A 20,704-nucleotide genomic window follows, 5' to 3' on the forward strand; every position below is an offset into this window, starting at 1 on the left:
TTCATTATGGGGATGTTTCTCTATATGCTTAATGCTCCCGAGAGAAGTGCAGACTTTCTGCAAAATGTATGGCTTAGTGGGCTTGCACATTGATTGCTTTTCTTGGAAAGGCTGCTATTCAGAGTCTGACCCCCACTCCCTGCCCTCATCCCTGCCAAATGCAAGCAGACGCGTGCAGCGTGCTTCGAGATCGCGGGCCGAGAGGTGTGTATAGAGGGAGTCTGTGCATTTTGCGCACACTGGATAAAATATTATGAGGCTTAATTCCACCTGTGTGCACAGCTCTTTACTTTTTAAATGTGAAAAGGCTGAAACCGCATCCGTGGCTTGTGTTATATTTCTGTTGGGGCAGCACGTCTCTGGTGGGTGCTGGACAAGGGGCCGTGGTGTCTGAGTTCCAGTGTCGCCTACCAGCACCGATGGGCTGGGCGACGGAGCACATCCCTTCTCTGGGTCTCAGTTGCTTCATCTGCAAAATGGGAGCATTGAACTAAATAATATTCAAGCCACCTACAGCTTTCTGCCTTCTCTGCTACCCAACTCACAGATGTGATGGTCAGCACAGCCGGCCTCCATTCGTGCAGAGACAGGGCTCATGCTCCCATCGTTTTGATAAACGGTTAAACAGCAGAGTATTGGTGACCCTGGGGTGTCCTGGGAGCACCTGTTTATTTATTCATCAGGCACCCCCCCCAACCTCTGACCAGGCTAAATTCTCTAGAGACCTATTCTCTCTCTCTCTCTCTCTCTCTCTCTGTCTGGAAACCTAAGCTCCCTGAGTTTCATCACATCCCCACCCAGGAGGTGAGAGGGGCCTAAGAAACACCACTTGCAGCCAGCTCCAGGGTGCAGGGCCCCGCTTCTCAGAAATCAATTTCAGGGCAAAGGAGCAAAGGCATTAACTGTCTCTTCCAGGAACACTTCTGCAGAAATCTTTTAAAAGCTGGAGGGAGTGACTGCCTCCGGGCTCTTTGCATTGTTTATGCATGCAAACATTGAAATAAATATTTAAGGCAAAGGAGTAGAAGAGCCGCGGGTACTCACTGGGCTCTCCTTTGCGACAGAGAAGCCCACTTGGGTTTTTGTCTTTCTCTCCTTAGATTTCTTTTCCACCAGCCGGTCAGCATTTCCTTCTCTGCTTGAGACTTGCCTTTGGAAGCTTGAATAGTTTTTTTTCCCCTCTCACAGGGAGCAAAGTCCAGGGGTGAGTTCCAGCATTCTCTTGCTCTCACCTGCGTTCCCCTGCTGTCCCTGGCTCTCCCAGGTGACACCTGTCCCTGGCCCGCGCTACCTTTGTGTTCTCCACTTACATGCCGAGGGACTCCTCCACAATAATTAATGCAGCAATAGCTACCCTCTCCTCCGGGCTTACTCTACAGACCTGCTCTATCTTAGTTCATCCTCTCCGTGACCATACCTGGTGGGGACTGTCTCCGAGAGCCTGGCCCATCAGGGGTGCCTGAACCCAGCCAGTTCCGTCCTGGGACCCACACTAATGACCCTCTGCTGACTTCTTTCCTTGTCAGCATCGATTTCTCTCTCTCCCTTACAATCTGGTAGCACCTTTGCTTCTCTCTACGATAGCACTTCTGGGGGTTTGCTCAGAAGTACCAAGTACCCCAGAGTCGGGGGCTTGGAGATCAGAAATTTATTGTCTCTCAGTTCTGGAGGCTGGATGTCCCAGTAAGGGTTGGTTTCTCCTGAGGCCTCTCTCCTTGGCTTGTAGATGACTGTCTTCCTCCGTGTCCTCCTGGGGTCTTCCTTCTGTGTGTGTGTGTGTCCTAATCTCCTCTTCTTATAAGGATGCCAGCCATTCTTGAGGTCTGCCCTAGGGATCTCATTTAACTTAATTACCTTTTACAGCCTTCTCTTGAAATATAATCACATTCTTAGGTGCTGGGGATTAGGACTTCTTCTTCTTCTTGTTCTTTTTAAGATTTTATTTATTTATTCATGAGAGATACAAGAAAAGAAACAGAGACACAGGCAGAGGGAGAAGCACAGTCTCCCTGCAGGGAGCCCGATGCAGGATTTGATCCCAGGACCCTGGGATCATGCCCCGAGCAGAAGGCAGATGCTCAACCACTGAGCCACCCAGGTGCCCCAAGTTGGGGGGCATTGAGTGAGGTCTGTGGGGCCTGAGAGTGACAGCTGAGGTCACCATGTCTAGCTGGGGCTGGCTTTGGGATGCCATGGACATTGGCCTGAGGAGCTGGGGTTTCTTAGTTCCTTGTTGCCCATGAAGTCCAATTACAGGGTTAAGGTGAGGCGCTGGGCAGCCAATTGGCTATGCCTGGCCCCTTCCTCAAGTTCATGGCATGGAATTTCCAGGAAGGGGCATCTTCTGCTCTTACTGTTGCTTTTTTAAGTAAGAAAGGTACAGCCAATCCTGCTGAGTTGCTCCCAGGTTTCCCCGTCTTGGTAAATGTCAGTACAAAGATGCTCAAAGCAGAAACATGACCACCACTCAGACGCCTCCAACAACGTCACCCCCTGAGTGAATCCATCTCCAAATTCCAGTGATTCCATCTCCTGAGGACCTCAGGAGTCCCGCTCCTCTGTACTACCACGCACAAGCCACCACCCTGTTGCCAAGACCCTGCTGGGCTCTGGGCTTCTTGCCATAGTGTAGACCCTGACTCCCCACCCCACACTCCAGTTTGTTTTGCTCTCAGCCATCAGAGACATCAAAATGTGACTCACTCCCCTGCTTGGAACTTTTTGGTGACTCTTGGTTATGCTTTGGGTTAAGTCCCAGGCCCCTCTGACCTCTACCCAAATCCTCTAGCTGTCAGCCACATGGAACGTAGTGAGAGCTCCATGCCCAGCTCGACCCCTTTCTGCTTTCTTGCCTCCCTGAACCTAACTCGTCACTCACCTCAGATGCCATCTTTCTTGGAAACGATCCTCGATCCCCAGTCTGGGATCCCATGTGGCTCTCTACTACCCCTGGTGTAACACTCACCACAAGGAAGTTGGGCACCCACGTGCCTACTGCCTCTTCTCTGGTTCTAGGTTCCCTCAGGACAGTACTTGTTGTCCTTGTACTTCCAGGGCCTAACACAGGGTTTGCACAGAGAAGGGACTCAATACATAACTTATTAACTGGGCAAACAGGTCGTGCATTCCTACGTGAGACCACAGTCACCCTCTTCCTGCTTAAATAGGTCCAAACTTCGAGGACCTTATGAAAGTTAGAATGTTCAGTTCTGGTTATTTTGAATTAAGGCCCGAATTCTCCACCCACATAAGTAACTCCAACAACATAGGTAGAAAGGAAGAATTAACCTGCCAACCTGGTTTGGCTCTTCCTTGTCTTTCTCTGGGGGCCCTGGTTGGTTAGAACACTGTTGCATAGGATGTGAGCGTGTGGGATGGAGGGAGCCCAGAACAGAGGTGGAGCTTGGTAGCTCCTCTGTTGATCAGAAATAGCTTCCATACTGGGGTGTTATCAGTCTAGGTACGCTCAGGAGCATGGGGTTCTTTTTTGTGTGTCTGCTGTAAACCTGGGACATTCTGTTTTCCCTCTGGGCAGTGAGAACAGGCAGACTGAGGCCTACATTTGCCTCATTACCTTCCTGTGTGTCTCTGAGCAGGGGCTTTCAGGCCCCTTGGGATACCCATAACCTGACAGAGGATGTAGATCAATCGACCCCATAGTTTGCCCACTGGCAAATGATGAAGGAGCTCTGTGTCCTCCCCAGGGCTTCAGCTGGTGTGACCACCCAGAATAAGATGTTAGAGGAAGCTCAGTGATTCACAGGGCACAGGGACAGCTCACACATAACCAGTTCCACCCTCTGAAGTCAACAAAGGCTACTCAGGTCATCAGTTAAAAACCATTTCTGTGTCTGCCTAGAGAAGCACATTCCACAGTGGCAACTACAGTGATCAGAGGTCTGTAATGTAGCTGGGGAGACGTTCAGTCAGAAAGAACTTAGCACCAGAAGGTAAATAAATATTCGGGACTTCCGGTTGCAGAAGGCAGTTTGCATCCATGCTCATGAAGCTCCATCCGCATTATGGGAGAGGGTGTGGGAAAGAAAAGCAGAAGACCATCAGGGTAGAGAAATTGAGGAAGGAGTCAGCTGCAGCCACATGCTGGAAGATAACACATGGGCAAATAGGAGCTGACTTAGCAGTATGGGAAGCTCATTGCTAACTCTGAGCCAGGAAAGATGAACAAAGCAGCCCAACTTATGCCCTAGAACCCTCCAAAGGCTCACAAATGGCAGTTCCCTGTTCCTCCAAAAGTGGAAGTCAGAGAGAGTATCCTTCAAAAAGCTGTCAAAGAAGAAGTTAGGTTCACCTTATTGGCTCCTTCTTACCCCCATAACTTCCTGCCTTCGCTTTGCATAGTCAGATAATGACCTGACCCATATACTGATAAAACATCAGATTTTTTTTTTCTCTGCAGATGGTTAGTTGGAAGGTCTCTAGATGGGGGGACGCCAGGCACAGTGAACCAATACTCAAATGGCTGTTTTGGATCGCTTCCTAAAGAGCTGGGTGCTGCGGGAGGTGGTGGCCCTGAATTGATGAGGAGGGAGGCAGTTTTATGATGGGAGGGATGACTCATGACAAAGCACAGAGGCCAGAAAGCACCGGTTGTTAGGGAGATGGGCTTGGCCGGAGCCAACAGGGACTGGTACTGGGTGGACAGGACTGAGAAAGGAGGTGCAGCAAGCTCTGAGGCACATGATGATGCCAAACTGGGGGCTCCTATCCAGGAAGAAAGAGTCGTGAACTAGAACATGAAATGATGGTAAAGGGAGTCCCGGCAAAAAACCTTTGGTGATAATCAAGGGGTAAGAAGGGGTGTGGCTAGGATGGGGCTGCGGATCGAGATGGGAAACAAAGCACAAACTCTTCCTCTGGCCAAGGCAGATGCTATCTGTTCCTGCAATTGCTCCTTTGGCTCTCTAGGTCACTGCCATTCCTCATAAATGCAAACAATTTTGGCAGGTAAGAACACTAGGTTTAGGAGAACAAAGTCCCAGTTCTGTGATGCATTTGAAGGAATCCAACCCAGAAAAATGAACTTGACTTTATACAGAGAAAATATATTCTCTTAAGAGAGGTCTTGAGCTATTATCAATCTTTGGCCTCCCACAGGGCACTGAATGTGTTCACATATAGACACCGAAGGCAGTGAAATCATGCCCACTCATCATCACTCCTGAAGCCTCCTGGCCAGGGTTTCTCCATTTTCCTTTTCCCACCCTTCTTGCAGGGCCCAAATCACTCTGAGCACCACAGCCCATGTAAGGTAAGCATGAGCACCTCACAGATAGGAATCAGTTGATCTTATTTTAAAATTTTTTAAAATTTTTAATTTTTTAAAAGATTTTATTTATTTATAAGAGAGAGAGAATGAGAGAGAGAGAGAGAGAGAGAGAGACAGGCAGAGGGAGAAACAGGCTCCCTGCAAGAAGCGCAATGTAAGACTTGATCCCAGGACCCTAGGATCACGACCTGAGCCAAAGGCAGATGCTCAACCACTGAGCCACCCAGGCGCCCTGGTTATCATTTTTGTTTAAAGACAGAAAAGACCTCTCTGACTGCACATCACTGGCACCCCTCACTTTACTTCATGTGACAAGATTCCTATTTATCTATAATTGATCCCCTTCATGGTCATCAGACATACATTTAATTGAGAATCTATGATATCTGTTCACATTTCAAAAACATTTGCATTTGAGCCTGATGAAAATGATCCAGAGAGTTGGCAAATTGGAGGCAAAAATCATCCACTCATCCAATGTTTATAATACTATGCATTTGCACAGAAAGGCTAGAGGCTTTGGGCATTGTTTATGTAACAGTCTGTGATTATTTATGTAACAGCTTATGATTATGTAATAGCTTATGAGCCTGAGATGGAATCCAGATGATGTGTCCATGAAAGAGGGATGGGCTGGACTCTGGTGAGTGTAGTTTCACAAGAGGCTGAGGGTATCGTGGGAGGGTGCCCATCCTAAGGCATGAGGAGCCAGGTATGATAAAACTCTAATCGTTGCAACAATCATTGCAAGGAAAGGGTGATTCTGTGTGGGTGTCACTCAAATCCATCCCAAGTACAACATGTGGACATATATCTCGGTGCAAGAGAAGAGAAGGGAGGATCTGAAAGTAAAAATGGAACTATGTACTAAGAATGCTCATAGGCAGTGGGTCAGAATGAGGAGGTTGGCCAAGAGCCAGGGAACTGTGGATTATTGTGGTAAATGTTGCTCCATCTGTGCCCATTGGTAGTGAGGACAGGAGAAATTCAAATGATTTCCACACAGAATACTGCTTAATGAGTGACCAAAGTTCAAGCAGGGGATTAAAACAAAACAAAACAAAACAAACAAACGTAAATGGCCATAAGAGGGTAGGAAGTGCCATGTGCTAGGAGGGAGGATCAGATAAACTACTCTAGCCATTCAGGAAATGGAAAGAAGGCTTGCAGAGAAGGTGTGGGCAGGAGCAAAGGTTGGGTAGCACACAGGTAGCCCTGAACAATGGGATAACTAACATTGATCTCTGTCCTCCAAGTTCTCCTTACCTTCCGCAATAACACAGCTCCCAAGTTTTAATTGGGAATTTGGTCACTTACAAAAAAAAAAGGCATTTCCCAAATGCCCCTGCAGCTAGATGTGACCTTGTGACTGAGTTCAAAGAAATGTTAGTGAACTGTTGTTATATGGCAGTTTCCAGGAATGATCCCTAAAAGACAGGTGCTGTGCATCCTTTGCCCTCTTTTTCTTTGCCCCTTCTGCACCCTGATTCATGCAATGTGGATATGATGAAGGAACTCTAGGTTCTACCTCAGACCATTTGGATGATGGAGCAATGAACAGGAAAGAGCCTGGGTCTTTAAACTTCCAAAGGAAGAGAAATAAAATCTGATTTTGTTTAAACCTGTTATTTTTGGTCTCTGTTTTTCCTAACAACAATCCTGACTATACAGATGGATGAGATTTAGATAAATGGAGGTGGGGTTCAGGGAAAGAAGATTCCAGGCAGAGTGATGGCAAGAAGACAGTATGAAGGACATGTGAGGAAGAAGGGGAAGAACCATGAGGGTCTGCTGAGAAGTTAAGGCCAGTGAAGGGGAGAAGGAAGAGGTATGATTAGAAAAAGAAAATCACTGGATCTAGGTAATGCAAGGCTCCAAACAATGATTAAGGAGTCTGGACTTTATTCTGTGTGCAGTGGGGAGCCACTGAATACTTTTGGGTGTGGAAGTGTCCTGATAGGACCAGAGCCTTGTGGAAATGAATCAGAGAGCAGCGAAGGCAGTGACACCCACTGTAGGGCTATTGTACTATCTGGGCAGGAGAAAGAGTGTGTCTCAATAATGACAGGGACAGAGAGAATGGAGAGAAGAGGTAAGATCCTCAGATATTGCCCCCCTAACCAAGTGTACTCCAGGAGATTCTTTCTGAGAGGAATTTTATTTGGGAAGGGAGACTAAGAAAAGTTATGGAAACTTGAGCACAGAAAGAAGAGGTGAAGGGAATGTCACTTGGGGGAAGATAGGGCACAGAATGGGGCATTGGGGGGCACCTGAAGATGAATCACCTACTGTATAAACAATAGGGTGCCTTGTGTATGATCAGCCTTTGTATTTGGGGTCCGTGAGGGATAAATACCTACTCACTACTTCAGAAAACTTGAGACAGCACTAACCATAATCACATAAACTTCACTAGGAGAAGGAAGGTCCCTGCTGCTAATTGTCAAGAAGTAGCAGAGTGAGAAGATATGGTTGGTCCTCCAGGCAGAGCCTACGGGGTCACCCTTGCAGAAGGATGAAAACAGGGGTCATCTCACCCTGGGGAAAGTGATGTTTACCCAACTGACAAGTGTCTGATGTGCCAACAAATACGAGGTTATAATGGAAGACCTACCTCTGGGTATATGTATTTTCTTCCAAGGAATTTCTGTTCTGATCTCAAGGTAGCTTGGGATCTATTGGAAAAGAGTGTTTTGTGAACATGAACTCAGAGCACTGAGAATTAGTTTTAGAGAGTGCCTGGCAAAGGCTTCAGGGTATATTATTCCATAGACTACACTGGTATAGGGCTTAGGGCACTTACATTTATCAGGTGCATCCCCTCCCTGTCTCTTGCCACAACACAGAGATAGAGAATCACTTTCTTTTCTTCTTCTTCTTTATTTATTTATTTATTTTTTTTGAGAAACACTTTCTAGACTGTTTGGACCTCCTGTCTTTGATGGCAGCATTACTTGGCCAGGGCATAATTCTTAGCTCATAGAATGAGTCACAACACTTCCCTGGGCTATAGATCCCTCCTCTATAAATTAAAGCTCTTAACCACATCATGATGAAGTCAATTCTAGCCCCAACACTCCAGGATGCTGTGAACACATCTCACTACCTCGGGGGCATCAGGGTAAAGAACATGATGCCCAGTCCTAAATCCAAGGGAGTGTCCAAGAGAAAGCAAAGGACTGAGTCAGGAACTGGAGTCACAGAGTTAAGTCACTCCTTGATGGAGCTTGAGGACACCACAGCCAAGAGATAACCTTGGCAACAGTGTCTTTGACAGTTTTCTTAAAGTCATGACAGAGTTTGATCTACAGCGGCCCCATACACTCTAATTTGCCTTGACTCTGGGTAATCAGACTGGTCTACTGAATTTGAAGGGCCCTACTTGTTCCAGATCAGGCTCCTTCATGGTTACTATGCTTTGATAGGAATTTTCCAGAAATGGATGGAGACAAGAGTCTGAAAAAAGCCTAAAAACATTGTATGCCTAGACCCCTTACGGTATCCTCATAAAGCAAGATATGAATGTCACATTGTGTTTTAGTACGCAAATGCATCCTTTCTATTTTTGCTGCCTATGAGGACGCAACTTGTTCCTACATTCTCTTCCTCCCCAGGCAGTACAATTATTTCCTCTCACTAGGGGGGCATGTGAGAGGAGACTGTGAAGAGACTGGTCTAGTTGAAGCATGAGCATGGCTCAGGTAACTCTTTCATTGTCCATCCCCCAATCCACAATTTCCACAGCCGGTGAGTGCCCACATGGCACATGTCCCCCCACCCCCAGCTCGTCTCTGGCCAACCGTGCTGGTCCTCCTCCAGCTCACCAGTGTGATACATTGCTCATGCCTTTTTCTCCTGGTCTGGTGTTCAAGCCAGCTATGGCCTTCTCTGGTATTCAAAGAGTGCCGGCCACCAAGTGTCAAGCCATCTGCCAGTAAAGAAATAAAGACCCAGTCCGCCTGCTTCAGAGGTGCTCATTGATGGAGCCAGCACATCATCTCCCGTGCATTCTCTGAAAATGAGAGCTACTGGAAATAAGGAATTAGCATGTCATGGGCAACAAAGACCAAAGTTAAGGTGGGTGGTGATCAATACAGGTTAGGGTAAAATTGGGAGGGGCAGTGTAGACGAAAGGCCAGCATCTGCTCAGCCTCTACTGAGTGGTGCCTTTGTCTGGGGAGAACCGTCCCTTTGCCCATAATCTCTTCTCCTAGATGAGGCAGTACCAAAGAGAAGGAGAAATAATGGGATGTTTTCCATCTCAAATTTATCAGTCATACAGTGTGTCACAGTCAGAACTATCACCTCACATTTAGTGGGCACCAAGTCCTATTATCTCCAAGACCTCAACATCTTTCAAATCTACTTTTCTCCAATCCCTACTCATTGATCTCTCTTATCTGAAGTATTACCTTGGAGCAATATGACCTACTCTGACCATATCCCTGCATATCCTCTACACCCCTGCAAGACAGATTTGCCTAAAGTATGACTGATTATGGGGATGACTTCACTGCTCAAATCCCTTCCATTTCTCTCCAGTGCCTATTGGCGATGGTCCAAACTGGGAGACAATGCTTTCTGGGTCCTGCTTGCTCATCAGTTCAAATTTATGACTAGCCACTTGCCATGGCACAATCTACTTCATTCATCATGGGCCCCAGGCTTCCTAGGATATTTCTCACTTGACTCATATTTGCACAAAACACTTTGCATCTCCCTTCTTCTCCTGCTGAAGTATTGCCTGTCCTTCAAGAGTCTCTCCAATCACTATTGTCTCATGAAGCCTCTCCCAACTATCTTGAAGAAACTTAGATGATCCTTCATCAAGGTCACCATTGTGTCCAGCACCCATCTGCACCAGAACAACTGCCAAACTATGTTTCATTTGTTTACACTTAGTGGAGAAACCCAACCTGTAATCACATTTCTATCTTCACAGTCCCAGCACCTTACATACTGCTCAGCATTTATTGGGTGTCCAACAATTCTTTTCATACACTTAGTTCATGTACAGAAAAAAAGGAGAATAGTAAATAGGTGGAGGTGGTTGGCTGTGCTGCTGGTAGAAGGGTAGATGCGAGGTTCGATGACTTGGTAGAAATCTGAGAGAAAAATATATTAAAATAGTTGCGCTTGGATGTTTTAAATGAATGTTGGCTTGGATGCACAAGGAGTAATGGTAAAATGAGGACTTTTTTTTTTTTTTTCCCTCCATTCCTGGAGTTTTGGGGTCTGAGAGGTCAGAAATGTAACACTGCACTTTTCCTAAACAAAGCCTCAGTTTGTCATCTGCGAGTGAGGGGGAAGATCCTGGGTGAGGGGGAGGAGGCCAACAATGGCTTTTTTTACACCCATATTTCTAGCCCCTGGATACTTTGGTTTGCCAGCAAGGGAAGCCCTGGAGCCAGACATCATGAGTCATCTGTAGAGGAGAAAGAGTTACCCCAGGGGCAAATATTATAGGGCATTCCAACTGCAGGCAGCTTTTGAATTGTTCCTTGGAGATTTGTGTTTTCGAATATTTCAAAATATTCAACAGGTACCTGCTGTGTGCTAGGCAGGAGAGTACTAGGCATCTGTAGACTACTAACATTCACAGTCTTGTGGAGAAACGTGAATATAGAGAGACAATTCCAATAAAATGCAATACGCCTCCAAAGTGCTAGAGGAACAGAGTGAAGATTAACTGCATTAGTTAAGATCAGGAACAGATGTATACGACAGAAATCCTCAAAATAATAGTGGCTTATATAAGATGGAGGTTTATTTCTCTTGCACATAAAAAACGTCCAGGAGCAGGCAATCCTGGGCTGGGATGATGGCTCACCTGCATTAGGGGCTCAGAATTTTGTCTTCTGCTCCATCATTTTGGCTTGTGACTTCCTCACCATCTTGTCCTTGCTGGCTAGCAGAGCTTCAGCCAAGACACCTGCATTCCAGGCACCGGAAATGAGGAAAGACGAGCCCCTCTTATCTCCGGCAGCTCTTATAGCAGCCTTCTTGTAGGACAGCATTCCTGCTCAAGTCTTGGTGGTTAGAACTTAGTCTCTCCTGGCCATAAATAGCTGTAAAGGTGCCTGGAAATAGTCTTTTTTTTTTTTTTTTGGGTGCAGTCAGCAACATTTCCAACTAAGAGTTGGGATTCTATTACAAAATGGGGGGAATGGATGTTTATGTGGCCAATCAGGAGTTTTTGACATACTAACCTCAACTGAGGCATTCTGGGGAATCTATTTGAATCATAAAATCAACATTACTTAAGATTCCACACACTTCTCCCATAAGGGAAGGAGTACATGAGATGCACAGTTTTAAGATTTGGGCTCTAGGAGGACAAGGGCTGTGGTAGACGGACAGAGATGAGCAGTTAGGGATTTGCAAACGTTTTGGTGCTTGAGTTGTGATGCCTATCCTTGTTCTCTCTGAGATGGAGAGAAACACACCAGAACAGTCCAGATACCCCCCACTCCCAAGACAGAGCTCCCTGGTAAACCTGAATGGGTGAATGTAACTTTGGCCAAGAGTTAATGAAGACTCTGGAATCTAGGCTGGTGAGTGCCAAGCAGATAAGACTGGACTGACTCATCCAGCCTGGGATGCAGAGGATTGGAGAAGGTGAGAGTCTGTGCATGAATACCACTCACCTTCTATGAAGTGATCCTACTCCCTTGTCAACCCTGACCTAGTGACTGTCTCAGACTCTCACTGCTCAGGTTGTCAACCTCTCCTTTCTTGGGAATAATCTAGTTCTAGGCTGGAGGTTTCAATAATTCCTTGATCCTGGGCTGAGGTGAGGTGTGGGGACAAAGGGAAAATATTCTCCCCTGTTCCTAGCCTCTGAGTAAGAGGGTGAATGGTACAAGGTGTGGTAGTGGTAGAAATGGTGCTGGGCCACATCATATGCAGATCCTCAAGTTGCTCGGAACTTGAGTTTCCTCCTTGACAGATGATAGTAGCTTCTGCTCTCCCTCCCTTGAGTTTGTTGGGATGATCTTACTATTATTCCTTTTTTGTTGTTGTTGTTCAAATCCTAAGAAAGAGAATCTGACAGGAGGATATATATGAAGAAAATTCAAGCAGTGAGTATTTAACAAATAAAGAAGCACAAACAGCTGCAAAAATATGGAATCCCCAAGAATTAGTTTATGGGTAAAAGAATAGGATAACATGGCGTGGGTTGGTGTGTTACCAGCTTTACAGAGGTAGAGCTGACATGAATGAACAATTCAAATTTTTACATATATAAACAAATATACATGTGCATCCACGAAATAATCACTATAATCCAGATAATGAATGTATATACACCTACCAAAATTTTCATGTCCTTTTTTGTCATCCTTCCTTCTCATTCCTCCCTGCCCCTACCTCTCTTCTGTTTTTTTATTACTATAGGTTTATTTGTGCAATCTGGAATTTTTCACAAAGGGAACCATACTGTACAGTCTGAAGTCTTGTTTCTGTCTAGTGTAATTATTTTCAGATTTGTCCATGTTGTTGCATGTGCAAATAGCTTGTTCCCTTTTATTGTTATTTGTTTACGCATTCACTTGTTGATGAACCTCTGGGTTGTTTTCAATTTGGGGCTTTTAGAAATGACGCTGTTTTAAAAATTTAGGTACAAGTTTTTATGTAGACACATGTTTCCCTTGCTCCAGGATAAATACCCAGAAATAGAATGACTGGATTACATGATAAGTATATTTTTAAATTTGTTAAGTTAAACTTTTAATTGTGGGAAAATTGTAGATTCATATGCAGTTGTCAGAAGTCTTATCTTTACCCAATTTCCTCCAATGGTGACATTTTGCAAAAACAAAGTACAACTTCACAACCAGGATATTCACACTGCTATAATTCGCTGATTTGTTCAAATTCCCCCAGTTTTGTTTGTGCTCATTTGTGTGTGTGTGTGTGTGTGTGTGTGTGTGTGTGTATGTGCATTTAGTCCTATGCAATTTTATCCCATTAGTATGTTCATGTATCCACTGCCTCAGTCAGGATACAAACTAATTGCACCATCACAAGGATCCCCTGTGTTCCCATTTATATCCACACACCTCCCCTCTTCCCCACGCCATCTCTGTCCTCAGTTCCTGGCAACCACTAATCTGTTCTCTATCTCTAGATTATTGTTCCTTCAAGAATGTGACATGACTGGAATTATAGAGTATGTAGCTTTGGGGATTGACTTTTTTTTCACTCAGCATCATTTCCTTGAGATTCATCTAAGTTGTATGTTTCTTTTTATTGCTGTATAGTACTCCATGGTATGGATAGACTGCTGTTTCTTTAACCATTCATCTGTTTAGGGACTTTTTTGGTTGTTTCCAGTTTTTGTCTATGATAAATGAAGCTATTACAGACATTTTGGTATAGGCTTTTGTATACACCAAAATTCTCATTTTTCAGGGATTAGTGCCCAAGTGTGCCATGACTGCACTCTGTGGTAGTTGTTATGTTTAGTTTTATAAGAAACTGCCACACTGTTTCCCAGAATGGCTGTACTATTTTCCATTTTCCTTGGCAAAGTGTAAGTAACCTGTTTCCGCCACATTCTTAATAGCCTTAGAGTGTATGATTTTTTATTTTTGCCCTTCTGATGGATGTGTGGTGATGCCTTATTGTGGTTTTAACTTGCATTTTTCTGGTAGCTGATGCTTTTGAACATCTTTCTGTTGCCTATTTGCTATTTGTATATCCTCTTCAGCAAAAAAAAATGCCTGTTTTCTAATGGGATTTTCTTTTTAATTTTGAGTTTTGAAAGATTTCTTAAAATTATAAATCCATTCTTAATCAGATGTGTGATTTGCCAATATTTTCTCCCAGTCTTAGCTTGTCTTTTCATCCTCTTAATATGTATATATTTAACTTCATAAGAAATAGCCAAACTATTTTCCGATGTGATGGGACCATTTAGCATTCCTACCAGCAGTGTACGAGAGAGAGGTCCAGTTCCCCTATATCCTTTGCCAACACTTGGTATAGTTGGTCTTTTGAATTGCAGATATTGTGGTGAATGGATAAGTGACATCTCAGCACAGTTTCCCTCATGGTTAATGATAATACAAGTCTTTTCATGTGTTTATTTGCTATCTGTGCATCTTCTTGGGTCAAGTGTTTGCCTAGGCATTTTGCCCATGTTTATTGGGTTCTTTGTCTTCTTCTTAAGTTGTGAGCGTCCTTTACATGCCTTGGTATAAATCACTTGTTGGATATGTTTTACAAATATTGTCTCCAGTCTGTGACTGTGTCTGAAGAAACATCTTTTTTCCTGTAAGAACTAGATTTCATCTCATTTCTCAGGAGTAAAATAAAATATCCTATTCATATGGCCACTATTAAGAGATGGAGATAATAATAATAATCTCCACTATTAAGGAGATTAATTTGTTTGATTAGTATGGCAAATAGTAGAAGGCATTTCATCCCATGTTACTGGAATGACGGGGAAAGGAAGCACGGACAAGCAAAGATGGGTAAATGTTTTTGAACTATTTCCTAATTTTACAAGATTATTTAGTATTTAGTTGCGTAGTTATTTTTCATGCTTTTTGGTATTTTATCATTGACTAATTGCTGTTATTTTTTTATTTTTATTTTTTGTTATTTTGATTTGACTTTAAGGTTGAGTGAGATCTAACATATTTTAGTGAATAAACCATTTCTGGTTTTTTTTTCCCCTCTGAAATGCCTACTCCTTTCCATTCACATTTTTCTGTGGGATTGTTTGTCATTTGCTGTTGTTGATTCATATGACCTGCTTATTAATTAACATTTGTATATATGTTTCTATATGTCTTATGAATATTTTTAGGGGGGTCCAGTTTGATGTTCTGTTTTGTTGGTGGCTTTTCATACAGGAGTTAAACATTTTTATAAGCAAGATTGTAAAAGGTGAGAAATGGATTTAAAGATCCAGATACTTCATAGGAATTACACCTTTTCTTGGTGTAATTACACCTTTCTATTGGTGGCTTACTGGGATGTGAAGAGGCTCTGGATAGTGGGGGAAAGGATCGAGAACCATCTGGGCTTGTTCAGAACAGATTCATGGAAAGAAAGCAGACCTGCTGGTTACAGACCCCTGGGTTCTAATCACCATGTTGCTAACACCCAGCAACCTAACATTGGACAAGGCAGCCATTCCCTCAGATTCTCCACTTTGACAGTGTTAAAATAAAGCATTTAGTCCAGATGATTTCTAGTATCTCCCCCAGTTTCAATATTATTTGCAACTGGACTGTATCGCCATCACATTGACATGAATCTGCTACTGGGATCCTTAGACAGAATCAGCATATCCACAACATGTTGGTCAGCCTCAAAACTTGGGAAGTATCACCCCATTTGCAACTCTCTCTCTACTCAGCTCTTCTGCTCGTTTCTCTTTAATGGCCTTGGCTCAAAATATGCAGCTTGTGGGGAAGGGACAGGAAATTGCACAAAACCCTCAGATGATCCTGGGTGTCTGGGGTTGGCAGAGTGGCAGAAAGGCAAGAACATGGCTTTTGGATCCTGATGGGCTTGGCCCTGATCTTGGCTCTGTCCCTCACCAGCTGCATGACTTTGGATGGGCTCCTGAAACTCACTGGGTGTCTGTTTCCTCTTCTGCAAATTTTCTTTATTTGCCTTTCTCCTGGATTATTGTGACCACCAATACTAAACAAATATATACTCTTCTACCCATCATAATAATAAAAATCCAGTGACTATAAATACACTAGGTTAATAAGAGCCTTGCATCTAACGAGGTGCTAAATAAGTATTTGGTGATTAAAGGAATATATGATGTGGAGAGAGAAATAAACACTCCCGTCTATTGTTCATGGGGTTTATTGTTTTAAATAGTACGATATTTTTGGAGACCAAACTAGACTATTTATCAAGAGCTTTTGCAAGTCTTTTAATCTGGCAATTCTAGCTGTAGGATTTTTTTTTTCCTAAGAAAATAACCAGGGGGTGCCTGGATGGCTCAGTCCATTGAGCATCTGATTCTTGGTTTCTGTTCAGGTCATGATCTTAGGGTCATGGGATCCAGCCCCTACTCAGGATGGAGTCTACTTGGGATTCTCTCTCCTTCTCCCTCTCCTTCTGCCCCTCTCCTCTGCTCTCTCTCTTTCTCAAATAAATAAATACATCATTTTTGTTTTTGTTTTGTTTTGTTTTTTTAAGAAAAGGATCAGGTAAAGTGTATATAAGGACATTTGTCCACAGGTGCCAGAGTGTTATTAATGGTGAAAAACTGACAACATTCTATATGCACAATAATGGGGGACTGGGCAAACAAAGTATGGGTCACTCCCAGTGGATACATGTAGCCACGGCATATGCTGTGCTAGAAGAACATTTGGTTTAGAGAATAGGCCTTGATGCCTGTGATGAATTGAAGCCTGGCAAGATGCTTGCTGGTTATGTGGACTTTGGCAAGTTTACTCAAAGTTCTCAAAACATTAATTTTTCCATTTGTAAAGTAGTTATAATGATGCCAATCTCATTGGGTCAGAAAAAAATTGACAAATGCTTAGGACATCTGTGGTAGGCCACCAGGGCCCCAAAATGACAAGAATGAGCAATTCATATGAACAGATGGAATGCATCCAACGAAATAGTGTAAGCTAAAGAGCTATATGATAACATGGTTAGAAAAATCAATACACCTACAGGTAGAATGTAAAGAAAAAGTCTGGAAAGATATATGCAAACATGTTGATAGTGGTTATCTCAGTGGGGGTGTTGTGGATGGGTTTTAGATTGCTTTTCGTTCATGTGCATTTTCTATTTCCTACTGTGTAATAGAATTATTTCTGTAATAAAAAATTCAAATTATATATATATGGTATGTGTGTGTATATATATATCTATATCTATATCTATATAGTACTATATATATAGTACCATCATATATCTATATATAGATATATACTTTTTATATATTCTATATATAGATATATACTTTTTAGAGTATTTGGGAAAGGATTTAAAAAAATTTTTTTTTAATTTTTATTTATTTATGATAGTCACAGAGAGAGAGAGAGGCAGAGGCACAGGCAGAGGGAGAAGCAGGCTCCATGCACCGGGAGCCCGACGTGGGATTCGATCCCGGGTCTCCAGGATCACGCCCTGGGCCAAAGACAGGTGCTAAACCACTGCGCCACCCAGGGTTCCCTGGGAAAGGATTTTTATACTGTTTGGTATCATTTGATGATTTTTCAAAAAGAGAGATGACCTGATGGGCAGATTTAGTTAGTCTGATCAAGGTTTATCAGATAAGAGTTGGCTCCATCCCTTTTGGAGGAGCTTACATTATATTCCCATCAAGGGACTTTGGATACTGACTCCTCAGGTGTGGCTAGGTATGTAGCATTGGAGTTACCACCTATAGTGCTCCTTGGGAGGTCAACAACAGGCAACAACAGTAATCAACATTTATTGAGGACTTACTGTCTGCATCGTGGTGCTAAGCATTTCCTATGAACTGTTCAATCATGACAACTCTGTATTATGGAGCTCTTTTTCCCTTTATTATGTGGCTTAGGAAATGGAACCATAATCCTTGTGTTACCCTCAAGGCTGGCTTGTCCTTTCCCTTCCTCTGGGACAGCTCAGATGTTAATAAGGATGATAATGATCATCTTCATGATTTTGATACTTTCAATAATCCTGTTTTCTAGAGTTAGGGATGCTTACAATTAATATAATGAATTTTTAGCTGTTAGTGCTTGAAATTACCATTAATGATGTCATTTGTAATTTTTCTTATTTCATCTTTCTCAAATGTTGTCTTACATTTCAATAGGCATCTGTTTTTAAAAGATTTTATTTATTTATTGAGACAGAGAGAGAGAGAGAGAGGCAGAGCACAGGCACAGGGGAAGCAGGCATCATACAGAGAGCCCACGCGGGACTCGATCCAGGGTCTCCTGGTTCACGCCCTGGGCTGCCGGCGGCGCTAAACCGCAGCGCCACCGGGGCTACCCTGTTGTCTTACATTTCAGAGTCACAATTTTTTTCTTGTGATGAGATACGATTATTAACTCTAGTCCCCATGCACCACACATAGTGTTGAATTTTTTCCCCATGCATTTTTGTTTGCAAATCCAACCTTGAAATGAAGTTTATTACTCTCTAAGAAGATGGAATTATGATGTGGATGAGCTGTCATCTGACAGCAGTTCTTCAGCTACATGATCCAGATTCCAAGGCAGGTGTGTTATTTAGGATTTATCTAGAGATTAAGCAGCCGTGAATGACAAAGTGAATCAGACCTTCTGGCTCTGGGTCACATGGGTGTTGCCACATGCTGTGCAAACATTAACCTCATTCCAGTTTCCTAGTCTTCTAGTGGGAAGAGTATTAAGCTTCATAACAAGAAAATTATGTTAAAATCCAGTAGAAATAAATTATTACAAAAGTGAAAAGGCAATATACTCAGAAACATCTAGAAACTCGCAAGTATGTGGATTTATTATCCTAATGAATACTATCAATGTTTTTAGTGTTTCATTTCATTTTTTTCTTGTCAGATGGAAAACCAGTGGAATTGCTTTTCCTTTTTTGATTATAGAAGTCCAGAATGGGGTGCTCTCGGTTTGGGTAAATCCACTTTTTCTACTTCCCTCAAAGAAGGTGGAATGGGGTGAGTGGGGGGGAGGCGCAAAAGACAGAGGGGCAAGAGAAAGATTAGCTAGCAGTTATCAAGTACTTTTACATGCTAGGCACTGTTTCTGAGTCTGAAAACCTTAATATATTTTAACTCATTTGTAGTAAGTGCTTTTATTAGTCTGATGTCACCAATGACAAAACTAAGATGTAAAGGAGAATTTGCACACATAATAATATGTGGTAGAGCCAGAATTTAAACATATGTGATCTGACTCTAAAACCTGGCTCTTAATCTGTGTATCAGTTTGCCTCCTCATTGGCAGCCCTGGTGTTTTATTTTTTATTATTTTTTAATTTTTAAAAAGATTTGTTCATTTATTCATGAGAGACACAGAGAGAAGGCAGAGACATAGGCAGAGGGAGAAGCAGGATCCTTGCAGGGAGCCTGATGTCAGATCCCCGAACTCTGGGATCATGACCTGAGCCAAAGACAGATGCTCAATCGCTGAGCCACCAAGGTGTCCCATCCCTTGGTGTTTTAAACTACAATCTCTCCTCATTACTTGTGGATTCCATATTCGTGAATTTATCTACTTGCTCAAATGTGTTTATAACACCTACATTAGGACTCATAGCTGTCCTGGTCCTTCTCAGACACACACCTGCATAAAGTGACAAAAACATATGAGGTGTCTAAAGTGAACACAAGGTCATATCCTTCTTGTTCTGGATCTCTGTACTGCAAGCCAGGGTCATCTCTATGGGTATATTTAATGCCAGATTTTCCATGTTTTTGTGTTTTTGTTATTGTTGTTGGTGGTGATTTTGTTGTTTAATGTGGCTTCCAGGTGTAGTGCTGAAATGCTATTTGGTGTTCCTAAGTGCAAGAAAGCTGTCATGTGTCTTCTGGAGAAAGTCCATTTGCTAGGTAAGCTCTGTGGGGACATGAGTGACAGCACTATTGGCCATGAATTCAATGTGAGTGAATCAACAATATATATTAAATAAACTGGATTTACACGGGAGCAAACATAAAATAGGGCTATGTATTGATTGGTTGAATGAAAATATTGTGATCAGGGACTCAGAGGAACCTAGCCTTGTATTTTTCCAAGAAGCAATGGTTCAGTATCTACTAATTCAGTGTTCTCAGTGACTTTAGAGACTGTAACTACCATGAATGATGAGAACCAACTATATTGATATCAATTATCTATATATATATATCTATCATACCAATTAAACTTCAACAGTACTAAAATATTTCATTATAGTGAAGACTCTCCAGAAGGGTGGGAACACGAGTCTTTAAGCGGAACCGTCTCCCTTGCAGAGCTGGGTGTTGTATGAGGCTATCATAAGCCCCTAGGACACAGTGACCTGTGAAGGACAGATATTATGAAGATGACAGCATTCTGAATCATATCAGGTAGGTTGAGACAGACCAGTGAAGTGATTCCTAGTGTCTATGTTAAACCCACACCCTTTTCCCACCCTTCCAATAATAAAAAGTTCCAGACTTCATAAACATTAAATTATATTCTGAAGTCCAGTGGAAATGAACCAATAGAGTAGGAACACACAAAAAATGTCCTATACAAGGGCAAGAAGGTGTTTATCACCAAGTTAGGGCCTGAGTGTGTCTTATGATTACTTATTTTGCACAAGGTTTGCTCTTACTGTTTCAGGTTTGATCACCCAGAGTTGGTTCACTTCACTTGAAATGACCACATATCATTTGAAGGTTTGGATGTGCTCATTTATTTCTTTAAAAGATTTCATGTATTTATTTATTTATGAGAGATACAG

This window comes from Canis aureus, chromosome 3, assembly GCF_053574225.1.
Source record: "Canis aureus isolate CA01 chromosome 3, VMU_Caureus_v.1.0, whole genome shotgun sequence".
In the NCBI taxonomy this organism is placed as follows: Eukaryota; Metazoa; Chordata; class Mammalia; order Carnivora; family Canidae; genus Canis; species Canis aureus.